Genomic DNA, 6,242 nt, shown 5'->3' with positions numbered 1-6,242 from the left:
ATCTCCACTTGTGCAATTAATAGCCTCTGAAAATCTACTGGAAGATTAAGTATGACATGGTTCAGATTTCATGGCAAAGAATTTTGAGAGTTTTCTTTAAGAAAAAAGATTATAAACCATCAGTATTTAATTGTAGAGGCTAGAGACTGGAATTTCAGTAGCTTCCTATTCATCAGTTCCTGGCTAACTAATTTTAGTTCATTTTTATGCAGCCTGACAGAGCCATGGTTGCATAGTCCATAGGGAGTTTTGCTTCTAAACCAAAAGGCAGAGCCTCTTCTAGGAGCTCAAAATCCACCAAGTGCTCAGTGGAAGAAAGATGGACTGTCTCCTTCCCTGCTAGTTACAAGAGAAATTCCTGGAACTAGTGCAGATAAACTATGAATTGGTTCCTATTTGACAGCAATGACCTTTTAAAAATTTTTATTTAGACTGTAGATTTCAAGATTGGAAAGATTTATTAAAAGTGAACACTAACTGGTATGATATTATTCTCTACTATTCATGATCATCTAGTCAGAACCAACCCACAACTGAACCTCCCCTGGGTTCCCAAGGCTTTATGTAAATTGTGGTTGAAGAGATTGCCCATCCTCCCACGGAGCCTCTGGTGGATTTGAACCATCAGAGAAGTGCTGTCTTTGTGTTAGCAGTACAATTTCCTATGAACTTCACTATCAGATTGGGATTTAAGACTTGGGCTCTAGATGAAGCAACTTAATTGTTCCTTTACTGAGTATACAGTTATAACCTAGAGCAAAACCAAACCTATTTCATGGAGTGTAGTCTGGATTAAAGTGGCTATCAGGTTTCTGAGGTTCTAAGTCTTTAGGGAAGTAGATTTCCCATCATCCTTCTGCAAAGAAGCTATTGTACAAGAACCACTGACCTCTCAGTTAGCAATTCCATGCATTTTTGCACTGTGCCACGAGAGCTCCTTGCAGAGTTGTAAAGACAATATGAAAATGACTATGAAGGCAATGTGTTTAAGGATCAGAAAGCTTAACTCTTACCTGACTCTGGAAAACAGCACACAATCTGCCTCGCCTAGACACTAGATACGTTGGCATATTAATGTCAGAAGTAGATGTTGCAGTTAAAAAAACAAACATAGCACACACACTCCCACACACAGGATTTAACCTCATTTATTCCAGATTTTAGTTTACACACACACACCCCCCCACACACCCACACCCTTACCACTTTTTCAATGTGTCTAACATGTAGTAACATCACCTGGCAGAGGCTGAGGGAAATTATTTTGTGAGGAATTATCTCATTTAGCCTCCTTGACTGCTACAGCTGTTCTTAGGTTTTCTTTTTGGTAGGTGGGAATGTTCATTCTTGTTCACTTAGTGAGACCAACATCTAAGAGGTGTATTTTACACAAATGTGCACATTTTGGGTGTGATTGACAGCTCTTGTTGAAGAGTACCACCCAGAAAGTCAAGGGTGGAGGTGGGAAGCGGTTAGGGATTTAACGGGACTAGAGGGACCTGTCCTTTCACAGCCTGGGCTTGTCTTTCCATTTCCATGAGGACTCCTGGGCGTCCTGCAGCCTTCTCAGCTGCACCCTGCTTTGGTGGTGTTTGCCTTCTGTGCTCATTTGGTGGAGGTAACTACACGTGAGTGTGGTCACCACCCAAGGAGGTTTGGATTCTCCCACATTCCCCTCTTCCGAGTATTTATGAATATAATACTAAAGGCTTAAGAAGAAGTCTCTTTGCCAAGTATGACCTGGAATGTAAACTTCATGCCAGAGCCACCCTACCTTTCTTAGGGTAATTACCACTTAGCCAAACATTGCTGAGTTTCTTATAAATTGGTCCCCTCAGTCACGTAATCATTTTAGTAGCTCTTCTCTGAACTTGGTCCAAGTTTTCCACATTTCTGGTAACAAGGCACTCTGCAGGGATTGTAGTGTCCAGGTGCAATGGTGTGGTGTCGGGAGAGGGAGTGATCAAGATGACAACCACTTAATATGCCTCAGGCTCTCTTAAATGTACTACAGCTTTCCAGCCAAGAAAGCTGAGCCCTGAGCAAATGAGTTTAGCAAGTAGACAGGAAATGGCCCCCTTCAGGTAGAAGAAAAGTCAGTGGCCAACTGGCCTGCAAACAAGTTGTGAGCAAGTGTTTGAAATGGAAGAAATTCTTCATTTTAAGTAACATCGTAGCCATGTTGTTTGTTGTTATGTACCGTCAAGTCAACTATGACTCATAAAAATCCTGTGAATCTTGCCCCATTTTGAGCCAACCTCACCGTCTCTAGCACACCTGACCCATTGCCACAGTCACTGTGTCAATCCATCCTACAAAGGGTCTTTCTGTCCTACATTGACCCTCTCTACCCTTCCAAGCACACTGTCTTTCACCAAGGACTGGTCTCTCCTGACAACATGTTAAAGTCTGTGAGTCAGTTTTAAAATCTGTACTTCTCAAGAAATCATTCTTAAAATAGAGGCTGAAATGCTCTGAACAGGGATCGTTCAAGGAAAGGCAGTGGCTTTACTTGAAATATAAACAGCTCTATCTTCTGTTAGTTTTTACATCAGATATGTAAAAATAAGATCATTAAGATATTCTTTACTATTGCTGTTTGCTAATTTTCTGATGGGTCTTTAACAGAAATCTGAATGAAACGTAGATATCAGCCAAAGTTGAGTAACTTTATTAGGCAAGTAATGGAGCAAGAGTCCAATTCTGGATGGTGCCAAGTCCTGTGCTTTTCATTTAACACATTAAATAGGCAATTAAAAGAAAAATATTTCCACTGCTAATTTCTAAAACTGGCTAATGAAGATGCTAACCTTTATCAGCAAGACTTTTGACTTTTTTAATTTAGTTAGTGTATCATTGGTGTCCGTAGCTTTTCTTTCTTAGCCATTTGTTTACCCAATTTTTTTAGAAAAAAAAATATATATAACTTTCCCAAAGAAATCAAAGCCTAGTATGAATAAGTTGTGCCAAAAGTTGGTTGGAGTTTTAGACCCCCTACCAGGCATACCAGTGAAAAAATGTATAAAAGTCAGGAATAAATTCCTGAAAAATACAGAGCATCCCAGAACCTGGGATATTTAAGCAAGTATATAGTTCTCTCTCTCTCTCTCTCTCTCTCTCTCTCTCTCTCTCTCTCTCTCTCTGTGTGTGTGAGACTATGCTAAGAAATATAATAGGAAGAGACATTTCTGTGACATTTTTGGGTAAACTATGTACTTCTGACAACTCACATATGAACTATAGTTAAAATGCCTAGATAGTGCTATAGAACAAAGCTAGACATAGTTCTCATACCAAATGTATACTATTTAATTAAAAAATGCATTTACTTGTCATTAAATATTGGACTCTGGTGGTCTAATTAGTAGAGTTGTGCTGTCAGCCCAAAATAGGGCGGTTCAAATCTACCGGTAGTTCCTAGAGAGCAAAATGGGTAATCCCTGTCCATGTGATTTACAACCTCTGAAAACCTACCAGTGGATCAGTTATAAATTAGTTCTGACTCAATGACAATGAGAGAGAGAGATTTTAAAGCAAGTTTTTAAATTATGAATGTATACAATTTCAACAGAAATACTAATATTTCTCATAGTCGTGAAAAGATTTTTTTTTTTTTGTTTTGTTACTAAAATTCTCATTTAGCCGCCTGTAACATGGAGCCCATGCTATTGAGGCTGGGCTTTTGTTCATGCTCCTTGCTCTGTGCTAGACTTCTCCCTGGTCATCACAGGATAATTGTTTCTTTCAGGAACCTGTAATCAAGTGAGGATGGTTTGGATGGTGAATATTGATACTTACTTAGATCTATTCTTGCCTTCTCTGCCATTCTAACATCTTCTGTACCAGGACCATCCCACTCCAAAGGCTGATCTCTGGAGATCAATATCTGCTTTGAACACAGCTGGACTCTCAGGTAGTTTGGTCTTTGGGGACTGTTAGACCTAAAATAACTTTAAATAGTTAAATCTGACCACGTGTGAAATGGCAGTTGCCTTTTAATTTTAATGGAATATTTTAGGGCATTTTTATGGAAAAGCTCTTAAAGTTCTTTTTCTCACTACCTTAATGAAAGAGAAAATGTGTTGCTGTTGCTGTTATTTTTTTATAATAAATTTAAAGCAGTTCCTGCAAATCTTAACAAGTAAAATCAAATATTTAATACTTTTGGCAAAATGCCTTTACAAAATTTCCAGAGCAAAATAAAATATTCTGCATTTTAAGCTTCTTTGAATAAAGTAGAATGAACGTCTGAGAGTACTTACATCATGGATCAATATTTCCAAGTTAATTTAATATGTGGGATTATCTAACCACATCATTACCACAATAGTTAACTAGTATATTGGAGATGATTTATGCTCCAATTTTTAAACCAGGACAGAATGAGCCATAGTCCCAGCTATGAATGTTCCAAATAGCAAGGCACTTTTAAAAAACATCGTATTTTTTAATATCTGCAAGTTAGGATAATTCCTAGGAATGTTCAGATAACTTGAAACAAGTTATAAAAGATAGAGCGAACACTCTAAATTTAAAGCTTCACAACAGCTGGTTTTTTTGAGGTAGAGACTGTGATGTAATATTTAACAAAGGCTCTTTAGAAAGAAAAAAATACCCTGAACCTCAAAAGCCAAAACTGATTTTCAAAGTATAAAGAAGAATTGCAGAATGTATTCAGATTCTCCAGAGAAACAGACCCGTAGTATACAAGCACGCTTGCGCAGCCACTCACCCCCACCCAGTGTCCTTCAGTATCATCAAGTCAGCTCTAATGCACAATGCTCCTGTTTACAACAGGAGGAAACACCAGCCAGTCCTGTGCCATCCTCACAATCGATGCTGTCCATTGTTGCAATCACTGTGTCAATGCATCTCATTAAGGGTCTTCCTCTTTTTCACTCATGCTCTAAGAAGTATGATATCTTTTATAGAGATTTGTCCCTCCTGACAACATGCCCAAGTATGTCTCACTATTCTTTCTTCTAAGGAGCCACCGGGCTGCACTTCTTCCAAAACAGATTTGCTTGCATTATTAACCAATACAAAAATTCATAGCTAGATGGAGTGTTTGTGTTAATGTTGTCTTTCTATTTATCTATTTCAAGGATCTCTAATGGCTTCTCTAGTGCTATCAAGTATAACTCAAAGCAACACTATGAACAACAGACCTGAACCCTGTCTTAACCAGTGCCATTTTCACAATCTGTGACACACGTAAGCCTAATGCTGCAGTCACTGTGTCAATTCACCTGGTTGAGGGTCTTCCTCTCCTTTGCCATCTTTCCATCTCTCCAAGCAAGATGTTCCTCTCCAAAGAATAACTTCTTGTAAGGACATGCCCAAAGTGAGATGAAGCTTTGTCATCTTTTCTCCAAGGAACACTCTGACTAAACCTTCTCCAAGACATATCTGTTTGTTCTTTTAGCAGTCCCTGGGATGCTCAGTTTGCCTCTCCAAAACTGCAGTTCAAAGGCATCATTGTATTGCCAATCCAGTAGCAGGCAGTTTGAATCTATAAGCTGCTACATGAGAGAAAGATAAGCATTCTTATCTACTGTGACTGACCCTCAGAAAACCTGCTAGAAGGTCAGCTATGAGCCAATTCCAACTTGAGATACATAACAAAACAACAAGGAAACTGGCACATAATTGTGGGGCCTGGCAAATCTAAACCTATACAGACAGTACATTTATGTACACTCTTACTCTTGGCTTCATTTCAGTTTATTTCAGTTTTACTGCTCTTGGTTTCTCTAAGCTTGGATTTCGTTTAAAAAGTTAGATATGTAAATAGACATCGAGTTAGATTTTTTTTTTGTGTGTTTGTGTTTGTACCTACATATATGGTTTACTGAAACCAGCTAACATTTGCTGGGCAAGAGCTAATTTGAGTTGCTCTTCATAATTGTAGTGGTTAATTTTATGTTCCAATCTGGCAAGGTTATGGTGCTCAGGTAGTTGGTCCAACACTAGTCTAGATGGTCTCTGAAACCATTTTTATAGATGTGGCTAACATTTACAATCAATTGAATCTATGTAGAGAAGATCATCCTAAATAATGTGAGCAGGCCTCATTCAATCAGTTGAAGATAATAAAAGCAAAACCAGGTGTCTTATTAAATGTAAAGTAATGTTGTTGTATACTGTATAGCTAACCCTCCACTGGGTTTTTAGAAGCAGTTAATCGCACAGGAGGAGATTGCCCATCCTTCTGCCATGGAGCAGCTGGTGGATTCGAAACA

The sequence above is a fragment of the Elephantulus edwardii genome, unplaced genomic scaffold (genome assembly GCF_000299155.1).
Source record: "Elephantulus edwardii isolate Elephantulus edwardi_28Jun2011 unplaced genomic scaffold, EleEdw1.0 scaffold00057, whole genome shotgun sequence".
Lineage (NCBI taxonomy): Eukaryota > Metazoa > Chordata > Mammalia > Macroscelidea > Macroscelididae > Elephantulus > Elephantulus edwardii.
The sequence above is the reverse complement of the archived record's forward strand: the minus strand, read 5'-3'. Positions refer to the sequence as shown.